Here is a 22484-nt window from a genome sequence, read left to right as displayed (position 1 = left end):
GAGCCTCAGACCCACCCATTTCTGCTCCTTTAAATAATACCTCCTTTAACTCCTTTCCCACTCCATTTTATCTGGTCACCATACCCATTCCCTACAGAGTACCTGCATCAGACATCTGCCACAAGGAGGGGCCAGAGATTAGCCTGGCTGTCCCTCCCCCCCCCCCCCCCCCCCCCGCCCCTCTGCCCCACACCTAGCTGGGTTCTCCGACATCTATTGATGTCTTTTTTTAATATCATCTAAAAACATTATCAGCTCTGATAGGTGGACTCCATCCTCCCTGAATAACTCTGGTGCCCCGTATGCGATGTCTGTATGAGAGTTTACCAATCCCCCATGTCACCTATGCATTTGTGCACCTCCCTATTTGCACACCTCCTAGCCTTGCCACCCCATGGGGGCTGCACAGCTCTTCACCACACCCTGCATTGCAACATGTACCAAATAATTTTTCTCCTGGGAAAAGTTCCAGGATCTGCCCAAAGTCCCTCTTAGCTTTCAGCATTAAGTGCACCCCTTTACACATTCCCAAATTATTTCCCTGAGGTCATATATAATGCCTGCTCCTGGGCCACTATGGTATACAGAAGGAGCATCAGCTGGTCTTATAAAATGCCCTTCCTGCCATGCCACCTCAGGCCTGCTTCACCACTGAGGCCCACAACCTTGAAGCCTGCCTAGTAAACAATACTGTGCCTGCAGATCCACTCCACTGGCTGCCTGGCCCGGCTGGAATGAGATTGGTTTCAAGCTTTGAATATTTTATTAAACAAAACATATCTTGCAGAACTGAGTAACTGAACTATCTAAAAACGGGCCTCTTTCCAATCCAACCTGGTTTTGGTGATATTTCCCAGGTTGAGTTTTTTTTCTCTTGGTGGATTTTACTGGATGATGTGGGTGATGTAGACCATATGTCTCCTATTTCCAGGGAAATTGTTGTTATTGTAATGATACACAGTAGATGCAATTAAAGCCTTTATCATTGTGCCATTTCAAATAACATTACTATTGTATTTGCAGGTCTATACCTGCTATACCCCTCACCTACTTAGTATAAAACACTGTTACTTGTAAGCAGTAATTGACAAAATTCTAATTGTGGCCATTGTAAAGGGTTCTGATATTAAATGAACAGATTTTTAGGCCAGATGGGATCCTTATGATAAGCTAGTCTGATCTCCTTCATAGGATTTCACTAACTGTCTCCTGTATCAATCCCATAACTTCTGACTGAATTAGAACATATCTTTTAGATAGGCATCTAATCTTGATTTTAAAGACTTCAAGTGATAGAGAATCTATCACGTCCCTAGATAAGTTGTTCCAGTGATTAATTACCCCGACTATTCAAAATTTGTATCAAATTTCCAGTTTGAATATGTCTAGCTTCACCTTCCATCCATTGGAGCTCGTTATTATTGTGATGGGTGCCCAGTAGCCGTGTCTAATGAACAGACAGGAAAAGTTTTGCTTCCCTACAGTGCATGGAAGATCATCTAATATTAAATGAGTTGTAGAGAGCCATGAACTAACCATTGCATCCCTTCTCTTGGAAGGGATCTGAGCAGATAATTGGTTTACCATTATGAAGAGTGTAGATCTGACAGTCAGCAAGAACAATTTCTCTGTATCTTTACGTTCAATTACAGTCATTAAAGTTACTGCCAAAGTTACTGTTTCCCATGGACTAGAAGCTGAGAACACTGCTTAGTTGGATTGCAAGGGTTAGTTTTTGCTTAGTCTACTGCTGCCGCTAATAAATTACAATAAAAATGTTAATAGAAAGAAATCGAAAATACTGCTCTTCTGGCCATAAACAGCACCCTTCAAAAGTGGACCTATAGTAACGGGTGGATCTTCGAGTTACTCTGCTTCTCTGCAGCTTTCTGACTTTGGCAGCTTGTTGTTTTAATGTAGGTTTGGGTTAGTGCCAGGCCACCTTTCTTCTTTTCAGTTAAATAGTCACTTTGGGAAATTCTTCACAAATTATGCCAATTGCTTTTACCATAGGCTTTTCAGTCTCCTTCCCACAAAAAACATTTTGTCCATCTCTCAGGCCTTGTTTCAGTTGTGCTTTTACTTCTCAACTGGGGTGGGAAAGAGGAGTAACAAGATCTTGGGAATTAACTGATGATGTACAGGTAATGTTGAATTTCTCTTTATGCTGCACTCAGGCACCTGAGGGCTGGAGTCACTGCATATACACATTTAGGGAATGCATGGAGCTCCTTGTGCAAATTCCAATGCTGCACCAGGAACATTCTTTTTCCTTCCATCCTGCAACTTGAAAGTGCTTTCTCCTTTCCCATTCACCAGCAATGACTGGCTTAAAAGGGGCCATGGTGGCAACAACCTCATTTATTGGTTAGGGAGGGGTTGGTCTGAATGTGCCAAACAGGAAAAGGATCTGATAAATGTATAGTAATTGGCCAGGAGCTGCCAAATAGCGAGGAATGAAAACTATAGCTCCCAGATGTTTCTGGGAAGGAGTTATAGTTACCACATGGTAAATATAAAGTATTCCTAACTGTACCGGTAGTTAAACACTGGATCAAATTACCTAGGTAAGTGTTGGAATCTCTGTCTTTGGGGGATTTTAAGAACAGTTAGACAAACACCTGCCAGAGATGATCTTGGTCCTGCCTCAGTGCAGGGGACTGGACCAGATGACCTACCGAGGTCACTTCCAGACCTACATTTCTATGATTCTGTGGGCTTGCAGAACCTGCTATTACTTGGGAGGTTAGGAGGAAACTAAACTCTATGGAGAGGATTCCTTTATTTAAAAGAAAAAGTACAATGGTGAGAAAAATACAGTGTGAAGAAAAACCTCCTTGGAAGTGGGTATTTTTACAGGTGTTCTGTTTGATATTATTTTGTTTTATTTATCAAATATCTATTGTCTTTGGATTTTTTGAGCATAGGTGTAGGTGTCCTGGATGCCACCTCAGTGCCTGATTTATTGTGGGATATTAGAGAAATCACTTAGCTCTCCTTTGACTCAGTTTGCCTATCTACCCATTGGGGATAATGATACCTACCTCATGGGGATTTTGTGTGACTCCATTATTTAATGTTTGCAAAGCAGTTTGAGAGTCTTGGATGAAAGTTGCAATAGTAATTTTTAAATGTAAAAATATATAATTGTACACAACCTTGATAATTTATTTCTCGTAACTTTTGGCTTCCTTCTTTGTGTGACAAGCAGCAAATAAACAACAATTTAGCCACCACATTATGGATCAACTGTTGAGGTTTTCCCCATATTAATTACATGGCTCAGCAATGCTGCTTGCTCAAATATATATTTCAAAAGACGGTCAATTTAAAGCCTTTAACCATCTAAAGTGTGATATGTAATTGTGGAAATAGGTGGGTATTTTTGTCGTTTTGGGGACTAGCAATAGGCACAGAACTCCATCCAAACATTCAGTTTGGTGTAGTTAGCTGCAATGGAAACTCCTTATATTTTACCACCAAAACCCCTGCTGTGACATGAAGGGGGCTCACTCTTTGTATGAGAACAAAAAGTCTAATACCCAAACAACACTGGATAAAAGAGCTGTCTGTGTACCTACTATTTCAGGTCTGGGGTAAAATTATGCCAAAACGGATGTTCTTCTTCTTGAGATGCATTATTGTCAGCTAAGGAATTTACTCAAGACTAACTTATTTAATGTGAACTTCATACTGGAAATCAGTTTGAGAAGCCAGTGTTTTGCCAACTAAACCACACAAATCCACATTAAGTATTTGTTCTAATTGTGCAAATATTGAATTAATTCAACTTGTCAAAGTCAGCGAATACCGTGTATAAAGCTACCTCTATCATGCATCAGAATGTTTAAAGTCATCAGAGAACAATGACTTTTGAAACTTTCCTTTGAAACTGATTGAAGAGAGGAAGGCAGTGGAGCCCTTTAAATATTCATACCCATTGACAAAGAGGTCCTTGTGCAGCTGCTGAGGCGAAGGGCGTAGACACCTCTGAAAAGGAGATTCAGCCAGGGAACAAAAAGCTCCAACCTCTGCCCTTATTAGAGTGCCATGGGATTTTCTTGTTTTTTTTAATTCATTCCTTCAACAGATGGGGCCACAGTTAAGCATATTCTTTTCAGAAAATGACTTCTAATAGAACACCCAGGCATATGGCACAGCATGCTACAACATGGACAAAAGTGGTTTGTCAGCTTTGCTGAGGTAGGCCGTACTTCTGCGGCATTTATGTTTTGACACTCAAATACAAGTTATGTCATGATCATGTTCGACAACAGTCCTACAATTCTGATGGCTTCAATTGCTCACACATATAGGCCTTTTATGCCACAGTTATAGCTGAGGCCTTGCCTTCCCTCGAAAGTTGCATTGCCTTAACTATACTGGTGCTGTTAAAGTGGTGCAACTCCCCAGTGTAGTATATACTACTATAAAATTGCTCATAGTGGTGTAGCTTATTCCTTTATGGGAAGGGGAATAAACTATTGTAACCAAGAGACCCCCTTGGCAAAGGGTCCCGTTCTTTGAAAACAATGCTCACCTCAGACCTGACAAACTCACTGACCAAAGCCATGTCTAACAGGATATTTATCCATAACGAAAAACATGAAAGGTATCTACAGAAAGCTTGTAACTTGTTAAGATTCATAAGCACTTTGAGATGCATGCACAGGTCCTATTTAAGGAATAATATATTTATATTGAAAGTAGCTTTATGGGCTCACAGTAGAAATTAGTCACCAGGAGATAACATGTCTCAGGGTATGTTCACACTTAAAACACTACAGCAGGGCAGCATGCAGTGTTGTAGCACTTCAGAGTAGACATTACCTACACTGAAGGGAGGGGTTCTCCCATTGGCGTAGGTAATCCACTTCCCCGAGAGGCAATAGCTAGATTGATGGAAGAATTCTTCCACTGACCTAGAGCTGTTTTCGGGCTGGTCTACACTACGACGTTAGGTGGAATTTAGCCGCGTTAGGTCTATTTTATAAGCAATGAGGCTACACAACCAACCCGTTCCATTGACCTAAAGGGCTCTTAAAATGTACTCCTCCCTGACGAGGGGAGTAGCACTAAAATCGACCTTCTTGTGTTGAGTGTGGGGTAGTGCAGTGTTGTGCAATTCGTCGGTATTGGCCGCCAGGAGCTATCCCAGAGTGCTCCAATGTGATCGCTCTGGACAGCACTTTCAACTCCAATGCACTAGCCAGGTACACAGGAAAAGTCCCGGGAACTTTTGAATTTCATTTCCTGTTTGGTCAGCATGGCGAGCTCAGCAGCACAGGTGACCATGCAGACCCCCCAGAATCGCAAACGAGCTCCAGCATGGAGAGAACGGGAGACACTGGATCTGATTGCTGTATTGGGAGAAGAATCTGTGCAGGCAGAACTCTGATCCAGCAGAAAAAATGCTAATATAGATGCCAAAATCACACAGGGCCTGGTGGAGAGAGGCTACATCAGGGACACACAGCAGTGGCACGTGAAAGTTAAGGAGCTCAGGCAAGCCTACTACAAGACAAAGGAGGCAAACAGTCACTCCGGGTTAGAGCTCCATACATGCCGCTTCTATGATCAGCTGCATGCCATTCTAGGGGGGGACCCTATCAGTACCCCACCACTGTCTGTGGACACCTGCAAGGGGGGAGTCTCACGCAACATGGAGGAGGATTTTGTGGATGAGGAAGAGGAGGAGGAGAATGTGCAGCAGGCAAGTGGAGAATCCGTTCTCCCTGGCAGCCAAGACCTTTTAATCATCCTGGAGCCAATACCCTCCCAAGGCAGGTTCCCGGACCCTGAAGGCGGAGAAGGCACCTCTGGTGAGTGCACATTTGTAACTACACTACAGGGTTAAAAGCAAGTGAGTTTAATGTTTGATTTTCCCTGAAGACTTGGGATGCATTCGTGACCAGGACTGGAAAAGTCTGTTAACGTGTCTGGGGATGGAGCAGGAATCCTCCAGGGACATGTCCATGAAGCTCTCTTGGAGGTACTCTGAAAGCCTTTGCAGAAGGTTTCGGGGAGGGCTGCCTTATTTTGTCCTCCACGGTCGGACACTTTACCATGCCAAGCCAGTAGCAAGTAGTCTGGAATGATTGCAGCACAAAGCATGGCAGCAAATGGTCCTGGGTTTTGGTCGCATTCATGCAACATTTGGTCTTCATCTTTCTGTGTCAGCCTCAGAAGAGTGATATCATTCATGGTCACCTGGTTGAAATAGGGGAATTTTTGTAAGGGAACAGTAAAAGGACCCCGTTCATGCTGGGCTGTTTGCGCTTGGCTAAAAGGGATCATCCCGGAGAATAGCCATGCCGTGGGGGAAGGGGTGTGTTGCACATCCACCCCAAAATCGCAGCCCCTCCTTTTAAATGGCAAACCCAACCAGCATTGCTTGCTATGGGAAAGGAGGGTGCTGCAGTTTTAAACCATTCCCACATGTTATAAAGGCAGAAGAAGCCAACCCCGCATACCCTTTGGCTTACCATGGCTGCCTGGAAACCACATTCTGTTGCCCAGCCGTGTATGATGTGTCACCGTACCGGCAGGCGCTCAATATAAAAGGCAAAATGCGACCTTGTACCTAAGCACATGAGCTGTCTGCTGTGAATTGCTTGATTCACTGTGAAAGAGTCTCCCTTTTGTTCTCAGAAATGTATCTTCTTAAATTTTACTCTCCCTTTTTATCCCCCCTGCAGGTGCAAATGTTTCTGTGCTCCCTGTATCAACTCCGTCCCTGAGGTTATTGCACATTAGAAGTCGAAAAAAACGCACTCGTGATGACATGTTTTCTGAGCTCATGCAGTCCTCCTGCACTGAGAGGGCATGGTGGCAGAGGCCAGGAAAGCATTCAGTGAGCGTGATTAGAACACCTGCAGGAAGAGATGCTGAGGCTAATGGGGGAGCAAACGGACATGATCAGGCGTCTAGTCGAGCTGCAGGAAAGGCAACAAGAGCACAGACCACCGCTTCATCCACTGGATAACTGCCTGCCCTCCTCCCCAAGTTCCATATCCTCCTCACCCAGACACCCAAGAATGTGGGGGGTGGAAGGCTCCGGGCACCCAGCCACTCCACTCCAGAGGATGGCCCAAGCAACAGAAGGCTGTCAACCAAACAGCTTTGATTTGTAGTGTGGCTACAATAAGCAATGTGGCCTTGTCCTTCCCTCCTCCCCCACCCGGGCTACCTTGTCAGTGATCTCACATTTTTTTTTAATAAATAAAGAATACATGGATTCAAAACAATAGGGACTTTATTTCCTTTGCCAGCTGTAGTCTAAGGGGGGAAGGGGATTGGCTTACAGGGAAGTACATTCAACAAAGGGGGCAGTTTTGCATCAAGGAGAAACACACACAACTGTCACACCGTAGCCTGGCCAGTCATGAAACTGTTTTTCAAAGCCTCTCTGATGAGCAGTGTGCCTAGCTGTGCTCTTCTAATCGCCCTGGTGTCAAGCTGTTCAAAATTGGTCACCAGGTGATTTGCCTCAACTTCCCACCCCGCCATAAACGTCTCCCCCTTACTCTCACAGATATTATGGAGCACACAGCAAGCAGCAGTAACAATGGGAATATTGGTTGCTCTGAGGTCTAACCTAGTCAGTAAACAGCGAGCTTTTTTACATGTCCAAAGGCACATTCTACCACCATTCTGCACTTGCTCAGCCTATAGTTGAACAGCTCCTGATTACTGTCCAGGCTGCCTGTGCATGGCTTCATGAGCCATGGCATTAAGGGGTAGGCTGGGTCCCCAAGGATAACTATTGGCATTTCAACATCCCCAATGGTAATTTTCTGGTCTGGGAAGAAAGTCCATTCTTGCAGCTTTTCGAACAGCCCGGAGTTCCTAAAGATGCGAGCGTCATGCACCTTTCCTGGCCATCCCATGTTGATGTTGGTGAAATGTCCCTTGTGATCCAGCAGTGCTTGCAGCACCATTGAGAAGTACCCCTTGAGGTTTATGTACTGGTTGGCAAGGTGGTCCAGTGCCAAGATAGGGATAGACGTTCCGTCTATCGCCCCACCACAGTTAGGGAAACCCATTGCAGCAAAGCTATCCACTATGACCTGCACATTTCCCAGACTCACTACCTTTGTTAGCAGAAGGTCACTGATTGCCTGGGCTACTTGGATCACAGCAGCCCCCACGGTAGATTTGTGGCCTGATGCATGAGAAAGTTTTGCAGCCACTGGGAATCATCCCATACCTGCAGCACTATGTGGTCCCACCGTCTGTGCTTGTTTGCTGGGCCCAGAATTGGTGTTCCACTGTATCAACCTGATCCACTGCCGCTATGATGTCCCAATTGCCACATCCCGTGCTTTCAGGAAAGTCTGTGTCCATGTCCTCCTCACAATCGTCATCGTGCTGGTGGCTCCTAGCCAGGTTCTGCACATATTGCAGGATAATGCGTGAGGTATTTACAATGCTCACAACAGCAGCGCTGAGCTGAGCGGGCTCCATGCTTGCCGTGCTATGGCGTCTGCATGGGTAACCCAGGAAAAAAGGTGTGAAATGATTGTTTGCCATAGCTTTCAAGGAGGGAGGGGAGACTGACGACATGTACCCAAAACCACCTGCGACAACGTTTTTGCTGCATCAGGCATTGGGAGCTTAACCCAGAATTCCAATGGGCAGCAGGGACTGTGGGATAGCTACCCACAGTGCACCGCTCCGTGAGTCGATGCTAGCTACGGTATTGAGGATGCACTCCACCAGCCTTCTGCGCTTAGTGGGGACATGCATGATTGACTGTATAAAATCGCTTTCTAAAGATTGACTTCTATAAAATAGACCTAATTTCATAATGTAGACATACCCTTCATGGGGTCTTAGGTCAGCTTAACTATGCCACTCAGGCATGTGGATTTTTCACACCCCTAACCAACGTGTTAAACCGACCTAATTTTCTAGTGTAGACCAGGCTTCAGTGATGACCCATTCAAGCAAGAGGTAATTGTCACCTGTCCTTAGTCAGCCAGCAAGGTAATGCAAGTTCCTATTGTGTACTCTTGCCACATCACAGAGCAGTCAATGGAAATCTATCAAAGACAATGGCAAACAATCCAAACCACTTGGAGGCTAAAAGGATCATTACAGCAGGCAGGAGATCGCCCTGGCTATGAAGAAAGACAAAAGACTGTTTCATTATAACAGCGTATAGGGAAAGGCACTCTGGATCCATTCATTGAGGAAAAGTGCCTCAAGAGCAGGGGGGCTTTCGTGTACATTTGGATCCTGGCTCATGTGAAACCAACCTTCCCTGCAATGGACTGAACTTTGGGGGGAAAGCCTACTTTATTAGATAGGAAAAGTAACACTAATTGTAGACCCAGATTCACATTTTATGATTTTGTTTTGTGTTGTACCCAGTTATTCCATCATTTCCCCTCACTTCTAGTTAAACCTTTATTCTTTAATAAATCTACTTTTGTTTTATTACAAGTGCTGTGTGGTTACAGGAGCAGGAGTTTAAGGTAAAACTGGTAAACTGGGGTATGCTGCACCTTTGGGTGCAGAGGATCTGGGATTTCTGTGAGTAGCCAGTATCAGGAGCTAGATACCATAGGGGAAGGCTTCAAAGGGATGTGGCGACTGAGGTGCACCCATTGTTAATCTGCACGGTGAAGTTAGGACGAGTTATAGCCCAGACAAGAGTGCCCGAGTGGCTGAAAGGCTGCTGGTGTTAGGGAGCTGACACCCAGTGACCACAAGAAAGACTCCCTCATGCGGGCAGTTCGGGTCAACAAGGTCCTTGGTGGTCCAAGAACCATCACAGCTATGCCATTATATGGCACTTTTATACTGGTATCACTGCACACACACTAGGGCCTGCACTGATATAACTATACTGGTTAAAAAAAAATCACACCTTTAACCCACATAGTTATACAGGTTCAAAATCTGTATGCAGACAAGACATAAATCTTATCTATGTAATGATCTTTCATTTCTGCACCTCCCCATAAAAGTCTGGTAACAATGCAAACAGAAAGAGCAAGATCTTTTAACAGCAGAATACTTTTTTCTTACATTTAAAGGGCCACAGCTACTGTAGCTGCAGCAGTAAATTTAAGGGGGGGGGGAGGGTTGGATTAATTTCCACAGAATGAATTTCTTTTTGGTTCTTTATCTCTCCTCGTGACATCATTAAATGGGTGAATTTTACTACTTATGAAATAAATGCAAAAAGCCAGCCTTAATGCAATGTGAAGGTTGAGAGACCAGGCACTTGAAAGTCAGAGAGGCTGAGTCTCCCTTACACTGCACCAAGTGTAGACATTCACACTAGTGCAAAGTGAATGCAGTAGGGATGTTAAACACTACCATTCTGGTGTGAATGACTACACAAGGAAAAAACAATAGAGGAGCAGATCTAGGAGATCCCAAAGGTTGAGACTGCTCTGTCAACATTAACTGGGCCAAACCTGAGTGTGTTATGCTGCAACCTGGCATTTGGTCCCTCCATTTCTGCCATAACCGCCCCCACAGAAAGTCTGACATGTAGTTTCCGGTTGGGAAATCAATGGAGACTGGATTTTTATGCTAGTCAAATGTTTCTGTAGAAACAAGGCTCTTTGATTTAAAGGGCCTGATTCTCTAAGGCTTTGGGCCTGCACAGTCTCTTAGAGCAAAGCAAAGTGGATGTAACATGCTACTAACCTGATCTGGAAACATTTTACACCACTTTGCTCTTACTTGGCTCTCAGGCTAGTGATGACACAAGGGGAAATCAGATCCAAAATGTACAGATATTTTCCTCTCACGTGCTCGCTCTAACACTCTTTTTAGAAAAGCCCAGTTAGCATTAACCATGGTTCCAACCATGTACAGATAATGAAAGATCCCCTGGAGCTCTTGAGTTGTCTCACTGAGAACAATCTCAATCTTGCTGCTTGGATGTACTGAATTGTATAGGGATAGGCCTGCTAGGAGCAGAGTCACTCTTCATGGAAACAGGTGCTAAGGCCCAGATCCTCCAAGGTATTTAGGGACCTAATTCCCCATCCTTTGGAGGATCTAGGCCTTAATGCCTAGTCTCAGTTTATGTAACAAAGTGGTTCTTAAAATACACAATGTTATTTCTAATATCAACATCCACAGTAATAGTAAGCCACCAAAATGTGTTACTTGTGCTCCTGCGTATTGAGCTGTGTATGTGTGATGGGAGGCCCAAAGAGGATATATTGGAAGTTTTTAAGGACATATTGTAAAAGAGAGAAAATGATCAGAAACAGAACTTTGAATTTAGATCTTTATTATACAGGTCCATAGCTGTGGTCACCATGCAGTTACACCATAATGGGAATGATCTTGCCAAACGGTTCTCACTAATCAAATTCCAAGAGACCACAGAATACAGCATTCCAAATAACTGGCACTTTAATTTTGATAGAGCAAAAATAAATAGAGGAATGACAAAATGTCCTTTTCACATACAGTGGGGCATATACATGTTTCTTCTGTTCTATAGCTAGTTAGCAGACTAAATCAACATGTCTGACCCTAAATTCAGACCTTTCATTTGAGGGCTTAGAGAGGGCAAGTGTACCCTTTCCCTTTGATTATGAGACAGAAAGCACTTTTCTGGTAAGTGCATTTATCAAAAATGAGTACAATGTAATTTTGTATTTCATTACCACTTCTTGCCCTTTTTCCAATCCCTTCGGACACTAAAAGGAAATGACAGGACAGGTCTCGTCAAATATTGGCCCTAGAACTTTCCCTTTCTAATTTTCATGGAACTTTGACAATTTAAAAGTTCATCACAAACCTAAGTATGTTCAGGAATCCAACATCTCTGGGGTATAGTCACCAGTCAAGAGCTGCTGCACAAAGACTGCACATGTAGTGTTAAGTAAAAGTGGTTATTTCTAAAAAACCCTTGACTTTAAATTTGAAGATCAAAGCAAAACAACTCTCACACCCTGAAGGATCTTCTTGTAATCCATCCTTCAATTCCTATGCTACAAATGGAGTTAGTTACAATTTACAGTCCAATGTGATCTTCTGGTCCTGCAGAAGAGCCTGTCTCTTCATCTGAGGAGTTCATCCTCAAAAGCATAAATAACATCTAGAAACTCATAGAGTTTATGGTTTTAATTTATAAAATTAAACCTGCTCCAGACAGGTAATACTGGTATATAAATTTGCCATCCCTGGGTTCTATCAGAAACAGTGTGCTGGTGCACAACATGTAATGCTGGGTTCCTTCTAACACTTCAGAAACAAGATCCGATGTGATGCACGTTAGAACATTGAAGCACTTCTCATTTAACTCTGCAGGGCCCGGGACATGGTAAGCTGCCAGAACTTCCTCCATCATCTTGCCTGTTGACAAAAGGAACAATAACTAGTCATCACTGGTCATTGGAGTGTTTCCAATTAAAAAAATACACACCCTGAAAAAGAGAGATGATGTCACTCAATAACAGCTGTTTCATAAATATCAGGGATCTGTGATGCAGTTTTCAATTTCTCTCTTATCCTTAGCATACCAATAAAGAAAAAATGTATTCTATACTGTATATTTCCTAAAGCATTACTCAGGGCTGAATCCAATAGCAACTCTTCTTTTTTTCTATTCTCTTATTTAAAAAATACTTATAAAATGTTCTTTAGGTAAAGAACAACTACTATTTTTAAAGTGAATTCACTGCTGGTGAAAGGCTGGATTGACAATGCTGTAGTTTTTCTTAGGTCGCACTTTTTATTAAAGGTACAGTTTAAATAGTTTATACAGGGTTCATAATCATAAATAGATGTTTTAATAAATGACTAATCAGCTGTTCTAGATTTTGAAGAGTCCAGCAGGTCAAGAAACTTATAATCATCTCTAAAACATACTACTCAAGTCTGTAACATACTGACTGATTACCCTTTATAAACCTACTCTTTATAAACATACTCTTACTATAAAGTGTGACCCTTTCTTTTTATCCACAGAACAGGTGTAAAATGAGCAGGGTGAATGAAAGGTCCTCCACCCTGCCAATAAGCTTCTGCTCTATAATGGAAGGGCAACCTATCCAAGTGAAGGGGGTAGATCAGTCTCCATCTCCATTCAATTATTGGCCTCCATTGAGAATGCTAGCCAAGGGGTTACCGTGACAACGGTGAGAGTGTGTACTGGGATCCTAACCGAGCCCACCTACTTATTTCACGAAGGCCATTACAGAGTCATTAGAAGGTAATGACTCTCAGTCATTATTGACCTGGGCAAGATTAGAAAAAGGACAACTTCTTAAAGATATTTTGTATACAGCAGTTATGCAATGAAGTTGCAGAACTGATATCTGTTGTTTTTCTGAACACTCCTGTTACGTCACTGCAGCTACCCAAATGGCCTTTGGTTGATTTAATTATTGCCTTTATCGTTTTCACTTATGACGTCTTTACTAGAGTGCTATAAGAGCAATTCAAATATTTTTGTCGTACTGTTTTGTTTAAATAAAGTAGTTAATATCTATAAGTCCCTTTTAAAATATTTTTGAAAAGTAAAGCATTACAGAGGAGACATGTTTTGTAGGACCACATGAATTTGCCATAATTCAAGCAGGTTTACATATTTATAATTACTTTTATGATGCATGCAAGGTGCTGCATAATTGCATAATGCTATTAATCTGGGCTAAATGTACATCTATCCATTGCCTCCTAAAACAGAGTATAGTTCAATACAAACCACTTAAAAAAACCTCCAAAACCAAAATTTAAAAAAAAGAAAAGAAATGGTACTACCATAAATCAGTTACATAAATCCTTGAAACACATAGCTCTACATAATTTCCCACTATCATTATAAGTATTATTTATTATTTGCATTGCACTCATGAATCAGGCCTCCATTGTGAAAGCACTAAAATCTGACTGCTAAAAGCCAACAGAGTCTACTAAACATCTCCTTTCAATGAAATCTCTGTGGTAGTAGACTGTGGTATTCTGGGACAGTCTCAAAAAGAAAAACACAGACACAGATCAATCTCCCTGTCTAATTCAGATTACTTAACAGATCTCTGTCCAACATTTAATCCTGTGATATATAGTTTTTGTGTTATTTGAGCAAGTCACAAAAGTGGAATAATTCCACAGAACTCCTCTGTCTTTCCTTGAGCTGGAGATGGCGCTGCACAGAATCCTGACACTGATATATAATATTGTAGTCGCTGTGCTTTGGATCTGGGGGAACTAGAGGCCAGTGGAAACTGCAGTACAAAGCCAGAGGACATTGTCAACCTTCGGTTAACCAGGAGTTTCATTTAACTTGGTAAGTAGGGGTTGTACTGCACTAAATTCACAGCAAGAAGAAACTTGTGATGTACAGCATTACACAGATGATACAGCATGAGGAGTACATATACTTCCTGCTTTCTTCAGTGAAAATCCTAACAATAAGGAACTAGGAAAGAAACATCAGGTTGTTTTCAACTACATGGTCTCTCAGCAATTATAAAAAGGGCAGGACGACAAGGGCTGAGTAAAATTCTACTTCGTGGGCAAATAGTTCATAGACCATAAGTAGAGCAAAGGACTCTCCACTAGGAATCCACACATGGAAAGGGGCAGGACAGGAGAACTGAATGAAGAATTGTCTTACACATCATCATTCTGTGAAAACTCAGCAGGAAAGTTAACACAGCCTGGGACGGTCAGCAACCTATATTACATTTCTTGTAGAGCCCTCATCAAACTGAGGAACATTGCCCATTAAAGGAAGGTTCCCAGGGCTTCTTAAGTTAAAGTGGCCCAGCAATACAGGAAAGTCAAAAGGGGCCCTGGAACTGGTGCAAAGGCAAAGAGCTTGTTTCCAGATTGTACTATACCTCAAATGGATTCCTGAGATGCAAAACAGTTCATGTGTAAGCCAAAATATTGTGGCCAAATTCCAATTTGGGTAACTATGTCATGCTTACATAAACACTCTTGATACTTTCACTTCTTGTTCCAGAACTGCTGTGGAGTATTAAAATACATGTCACATTTCCCCCCAGAGATAGCCTGCATTTCTATGGTGGCTGATGCTATATACAAAACTCAGTTATGCAGTTCTAACTAATGCATGCAAATCTCTCCTGAAGCTCTTAGACTACACCTCTACCCAGATATAACGCTGTCCTCAGGAGCCAAAAAATCTTACTGCGTTATAGGTGAAACCGCGTTATATCGAACTTGCTTTGATCTGCTGGAGTGCGCAGCTCCACCTCCCCGGAGCACTGCTTTACCGCGTTATATCCAAATTTGTGTTATATTGGGTCGCGTTATATAGGGGTAGAGGTGTATTTGCAAGGTTGCCATCCCAATCATATTCAAGAGCAAGTTTCTAGGACTCAACAAATAAAGGCAAAATAAAGTCAATTTATATACTGGAATGTGACATCAACATTTTGATTAAAAAAACCCAACATAATACAGAAGTCTGAAGTAACAAATTGTAGACATCAACTCCAAACGCATAAGTTCTCCTGATGTTGCAACAGTAGTAATTGTCTTAATGCTTGTAAGTATTTTAGCCCATTGAGAGACTTAAAACATATGTCCAGTGAAAGTTCATGTGGCGTCTACCACACTACTGACAATGAAATTTCCTGAACTATTTGTGAGTAGCGAAGTCTGGGGTTTGGATCTCTGAAACATTTGTGTTCCACTCCGCTTCTCTTTTAAAATTCTGATATTTAAAGTATTATGAAAGATTGCTATCCAAACATGAAATAGAAGTTATGGCATGCTATTAAGTAAATTCACATCTTAAAGGGAAACTGCAGTGTAATATGAAATTCTAATCACAACACTTAATAACAAAGGACTGTAAAATCACTATGCATTTTTAAAATATCTAAAATACATTATAGGAGAATATTTAAAAAACAAACAAGAAGCTGTTAATTAGAGTTGAGTGAAACTGATCAAGATTGAGAAAATTCAGAACCCATTAAAAACTACTGAATATCAGAGTTTCAAAGTTGTTATAAGGAACAGTATGTGCTACATTTAAAAAATTGCTTTGTTTAACTTGAAGTTTTTTTTCTCCTCTTAAATATGGCTCTGGAAGTGGCAGTGCAGAGGAGGGGTCTATGTCTATTGTTTCTTAACAATATTGAATTCAAATGTTCTTAATTTACACGCAGAAGGATTTTCTAATTGCTAGTCCTGCAAACTCAGCCTGGGATTGCAGAGTCAAGGTGGCCTTTTTCCTTCTTGTGCATCTTCGACCATAATAAGGGTTCTGGCTCTGAAACCCAAACTACACCTATGTAAGCTCATTAGATCAAATTCTGCCCTCAGTTATGTGGTGGACAGTGTTGCCAACCCTGTGATTTTATCACAAGTCTCACAAGTTATTTGATTTTTTATGTAAAGTCCCATCTCCTGGCGACAAGTGCTTATACAAGAATCTGAGTTTCCATTTTTAAAAGAAGTAAATTTCTAGTCCTCACAGTGCCAAAAAAAAAGCTAGAAAATATGACTTGAGTGCACCCTAAAGACTCAGCAATGAAAGGCAAATTAAAAGAACTCTGAAAGTATTATTTTAAAAGCATCTCATGATTTTTAAGTCAGTCTCATGAGCTTGGGGGCCAAGATGATTGATCATTGGGGGGTGGAAAGACTTGCATACTGAAGCAGTGATAGTGCTGAGCACTGTTATGAGGCAGACCAGAGTTCATCTGTTAGTCTTGTTCTCTTGCTACCTGGACTAAGAGGGATATAAAGGCAGCACACTTAATCACCAGGGGAAAGAATACTTTGTGTCACTTAATGGAAATTCTTCCAGACAATTCTTCCTCTGAAGATGTCAGATGGATTTTAGCCAATCATCAGGATGAATGCATGTGCATTGTCTGCAAATATGTTGATTTGCTTAACAGCTTTATCAGTGTTTCCTTCCTCTCCCCTGCTTTACCTGCTCATTGGAGTCTGGTTTCTCTTCATCTATTTGATTCTTTCAGCTTCCCCAACTTTCCCATTTGTGATGGGGCATTCAGCCCACACCAGCAAGAGAGGCCAATTAGCCTTAAGCCACAGCAGCTAGGGAGCTAAGGAGCAGTAATACTGATTGAGAATGAAGGTCATCTGGACAGGAACAGGTGGGGAACATAGAAGCCTCAGAAAGGCAGGGTAGGAAGTAGCCCTGGAAGGGAGCAGTAAGGTCTGAAATGGAAAGATCTGAACTGGTGGTTGGAGGGTTCCTGGATTGGAACCTGGAGTAGAGGGTGAGCTAAGTTCCCTTACCAGCCACTGTGGGAGTGGTGCAGTCAGCACAGTGGACATGGAGACTGCCTGAGACTTTGTGGGATGAGACCCTGGAAGAGGAGGGTAATTGTCTCTGGAGAAAAGAAGCCTGAGGAGACATGATAATAGTTTTCAAGTACATAAAAAGTTGTTACAAGATGGAGGGAGAAAAATTGTTCTAGTTAACCTCTGAGGATAGGATAAGAAGCAAGGGGCTTAAGTTGCAGCAAGGGAGGTTTAGCTTGGACATTAGGGCAAACTTCCTAACTGTCAGGGTAGCTAACCACTAGAATAAATTGTCTACAGAGGTTGTGGAATCTCTGTCTAACCTGCTCTTAAAAGCCTCCAATGATTAACACCTGTCAGGGATGGTCTAGATAATACTTAGTCCTGCCTTGAGTGCAGGGGACGGGACTAGAAGACTTCTTGAGGTCCCTTCCAGTCCTACACATGTATGATTCTATGGTGACTTGGCTGGAGGGCTAATCCATGAATGAGAGGCACTGTGGGTCCTGATCAGCAAGAGAGGGGCTACAGAGCAAGTGACTGAGGCAATGGGCTGAGTGACTGCCGGATGGGGCATGGACAGTGGTGACCTAATTCCCCAGATGAGCCACGAGGAGGCACTGCTGAGTGGTGAGTAGCATGCACCCTGTTACACCATTCACCAGTGGAAATCCATTTCCTGTTGCTGCAGTGCAGAAATTGCCTCCCTGGTGGCCTAGCTGTGCAGAAATAGTCATGAAAATTGAACTTTACACCCTACAGATTTTCTTTAAGATAATTTAAATTCATCACAGATGAAAGTCTGGATTGAGATCTGATTACACTGGTCTACAATTTTTGAGAAGTCGTCTGCTTCAGAGATAAAATGTGCTATTTATTATGTATTTTGATGTGCTGAATTCAAATATGACAATTAAAACAACTGATTGGCTAGTGTTTCTAAGATATTTAAGTTTTTACATTTTATGTCTATGTATATTGTGTAGATAGTAGAGTTTTAATCATAAATTATAAACCTAGGTCTTTTCATGTGTTTATGGTTGCTTTACATGATAATATTTCACCTGTCCTGTTTATGTAACACTTTAAAAATCAGCAAAAGGGTTATATAAATAAAATTTATTATGAAACAAAAGGCAAAAAACTATTATGTACATAGTTTAGTCCTATTCAGTGTCTACTCGGCGCTTCTTGGCTTGTCTCTTGTATTCATTAAATGGAGCATCTCTTGTCACTGTCCAGCAATAGTCTGCAAGCATTGATGGGCTCCATTTGCCCTGATAGCGTTTCTCCATTGTTGCAACGTCCTGGTGAAATTGCTCACCGTGCTCGTCGCTCACTGCTCCGCAGTTCGGTGGAAAAAAATCTAGATGAGAGTGCAAAAAATTTATCTTTAGGGACATGTTGCAACCAAGGCTTTTGTATGCCTTGAAGAGGTATTCCACAAACAACCTGTAGTTGTCTGCCTTGTTGTTTCCAAGAAAATTTATTGCCACTAACTGGAAGGCTTTCCATGCCGTCTTTTCCTTGCCACGCAGTGCATGGTCAAATGCATCATCTCGAAGAAGTTCACGAATCTGAGGACCAACAAAGACACCTTCCTTTATCTTAGCTTCACTTAACCTTGGAAATTTTCCACGGAGGTACTTGAAAGCTGCTTGTGTTTTGTCAATGGCCTTGACAAACTTCTTCATCAGACCCAGCTTGATGTGTAAGGGTGGTAACAAAATCGTCCTTGATTCAACAAGTGGTGGATGCTGAACACTTTTCCTCCCAGGCTCCAATGACTGTCGGAGTGGCCAATCTTTCTTGATGTAGTGGGAATCTCTTGCATGACTATCCCATTCGCAGAGAAAACAGCAGTACTTTGTGTATCCAGTCTGCAGACCAAGCAAGAGAGCAACAACCTGCAAATCGCCACAAATGTTGGTCATAGTTTATGCACCTCAAAAGTTGTTTCATGTTGTCATAGGTTTCCTTCATATGGACTGTATGACCAACTGGAATTGATGGCAAAACATTGCCATTATGCAGTAAAACAGCTTTAAGACTCATCTTCGATGAATCAATGAACAGTCTCCACTCATCTGGATCGTGAACGATGTAGAGGGCTGCCATCACACCATCGATATTGTTGCAGGCTACAAGATCACCTTCCATGAAGAAGAATGGGACAAGATCCTTTTGACGGTCACGGAACATGGAAACCCAAACGTCACCTGCCAGGAGATTCCACTGCTGTAGTCTGGAGCCCAACATCTCTGCCTTACTCTTGGGTAGTTCCAAATCCCTGACAAGGTCATTCAGTTCACCTTGTGTTATGAGGTGTGCTTCAGAGGAGGAGGATGGGAGAAAATGTGGGTCCTGTGACATTGATGGTTCAGGACCAGAAGTTTCATCCTCTTCCTCTTCCTCGTCTGACTCAAGTGAGAATGATTCTGGTGCATCAGGAACTGGCAGTCCTTCTCCGTGGGGTACTGGGCGTATAGCTGATGGAATGTTTAGATAATGCACTGTCCACTTTTTCTTCTTTGACACACCTTTCCAACTGGAGGCACCATGCATAAGTAACAATTGCTGGTATGATCTGTTGGCTCTCTCCAAATCATTGGCACTGCAAAAGGCATAATTTCCTTTTCCTGTTCAACCACTGGAGAAGATTTGTTGCACAAGTGTTGCAGCATATGTGTGGGGCCCACCTCTTGTCCTGATCTCCAATTTTGCAGCCAAAATAAAGGTGATAGGCTTTCTTAACCATAGTGGTTATACTGCGCTTTTGTGATGCAAAATCACTTCATCACAAACATAGCAGAAGTTATCTGCACTGTTCACACAAGTACGAGGCATCTCTGCTCACTTTGGCTAAACAGAAATGTGTCCCTTTGCAAAATCAAACACTGACAAATAAGAGAGCACGACACTGTATGATTTCTAGAGCTGATATAGGGCAATTTGTTCAGCAGAATGATGTAAGCTTCGTTATGATTGCATCATCCATGACTTATAGGAATAATATGATGCAATTCATATCACGTATGACGCAATACCAGTTTTAGATTGCATCATTCATTGTTTTGCCTAAAAAGCAAGTACTGTCCAAACCCAGTCATAGATTTATTCATAGATCCAGTCAAAGATGTATTTTAGTCATTTCTGGTTTAAATTGAGATCTCTTCCCTTTGTAACTCACTTATCCTCCGCCATTCCCAAGTCAAAGGTCGTATATACTGACCCAATAGCATATCTTGAAAACTAGAGCCAATCAACAATTTTAAGCATCATTTTCGTTCTCAGTGACCCAGAATTAGTAAAGTTTGACTACATTTATTTCAGAAGCATTTTGGCTGTAGAGCAGTGTTATTCAAGAGAAACAGCATTGATTAAAGTCTTTAATTGGCTTATTTTAGATATATTTTAAGATCTGTCGTGAATTTTGATTTCTCTGTCACCTTTGAGGCTATTGATCAGGAAACCAATTGTTTAACTTCTGATTTAGTCTTTCAGGCCTGGCAATGAAAAATGTTTTGACATCTTTCCACAGTTGATTTCAGGTTTACACAGTACTTTATTTCAAGTTTATGATTTTGATGTGGGAAGTGCCTGAGTCCTATTCTTGAACCTTTAGAGATTTTTGTTTCTATAGTAAACCCGTCCAGAGTTTAATAAACATAGGATAATCTCTATGCAGATTATCTTTGGATCCTGATCTCCATTTTTCCAGACAATCTGCTGACTTTTCCACACTCTGAAGAAACTGTTGTAGCCTCTGTTGGTTCAGCTAGTCCTGAACTAAAGGCCTCATCTCATTTGTTGAAAAATGCAAAGGTTCAATTAATGCATGTAAAATTGCCTGGGATGGTTCTTATGGGAAGACAAGGTGTTCCAAGCAGTGTTTTTGCGATGCTGTTACACCTGTTGAAGACAAGATCAACAGATGTTCTAGCCTAGGGTCCCATAGTGACAGCCTGTTAGACTTTTAGGCATGTTTTAAGAGGGAAGAATAATCTGTTATCCCTCCTAATAATAGGTTCTGCATTAATACAAAAATATGAAAAAGGTTTCTGTTTCTCATTCTGCCACAAATTTTCTATGTAACGTTCGGTAGGTTACTTAAATTCAATTAATCAGTTACTCCTTCTAGAAAATAAACTCTGGCACATCACTCCACGGCCAAGGAAGCATTTTGGTGGGGAAGACGAGGAGCCATTGTCTTAAAAGTTCTTGACTCATATTTCTCTTTTGAAATATAGACCAGGCCAGTTAGGAGGGCAACATCAAATGTAATTTCCACCAGCATTTTTTCTCCATTGGCTACACCAACAGAGAACTGGATCTAGTTTTCATTAATGGCAAGCTCTTACTTTTTTTCAAGATAGCTGCCCTTGAATAAACCAACGTCAAAATCTACTGAAACTTCAAAATGATGTGATGTAATGTGATTTTTTTGTTAGGCAGACAGAGGGATAAAAAGAAACATTAGACACTTGCAACACTTGACACGGCAGAGCCAATGCTCCAAAGGACTCCCATTGACATCAGTGGGAACAAGATTTGGCTTCAAACTATCCAGCACAAAAATCTTTAACAACTTTGCTTAATTACAATCTATCTTCAAAAGGAGCTGGCACGGGAATTTTCAAAGAGATTTAACATTAGGGAAAGTTGGAATAGATGGTAACAAGTATCATTTGAGCTAGAGGGAGCTGAAGAAAGATTAGACAACAGTCAATGTTTCAAATCAGATTTACATGTCCATAACAAACAACTCAGAAACAGTCTGAAGATTTTGCCTCACACTTTAACAGAAATAGTCTCATTTGCCTTCAGAGTGAATCTGGTAACTTGCAGTATTCCAGGCCAAGAGGTACTGAAATAGGGTTTTATAATAGAAATTGGCTGAAACCTTAACTATGAAAAGTCTTCTGCACTTCAAATATAATCATTCTAAACAAAGAGAGTTTAAAGAAAGGATGATCATTTGTGAGATTGCCAAGAAGAAAAGATGGCTTTCTGAGCATGAGCTCTGACCATCATTTGCTTGAGAGATGCCTCTTAAAGAGAGGCATTGGCAATTTCCACCAACAGCAGAACAAAAGTCTCTCCTCCACAAAATTTTTCTAAGTTTAAAGAAAATGTGTCTAGTTGACATCCATTGAGAGAGATCTCAAATAATCATTATGGGACTATTTTTAACAAAGTTTAAAAAAAGCAGAGATGATCCTAAACAGTGAAGTTCAGAACGAGATCTA

General features: G+C 41.7%; 1 protein-coding gene across 3 annotated transcripts in view; it reads right to left on the bottom strand.

Moving 5' to 3' along the window:
* Positions 1-11243: 11243 nt before the first annotated feature.
* SCAF8 (SR-related CTD associated factor 8) overlaps positions 11244-22484 on the bottom strand; it is a 142535-nt gene continuing 131294 nt past the window's right edge. For all 3 annotated transcript variants that reach the window (XM_042848264.2, XM_065588850.1, XM_065588857.1), the window contains one exon: positions 11244-12333. The gene's annotated coding sequence lies outside the window, so the exon portion shown is untranslated. The remainder of the gene's footprint in view (positions 12334-22484) is intronic.

Source organism: Chrysemys picta, chromosome 3, assembly GCF_011386835.1.
Source record: "Chrysemys picta bellii isolate R12L10 chromosome 3, ASM1138683v2, whole genome shotgun sequence".
Classification (NCBI taxonomy): Eukaryota; Metazoa; Chordata; order Testudines; family Emydidae; genus Chrysemys; species Chrysemys picta.
This window is presented reverse-complemented; position numbering and strand designations above follow the sequence as displayed.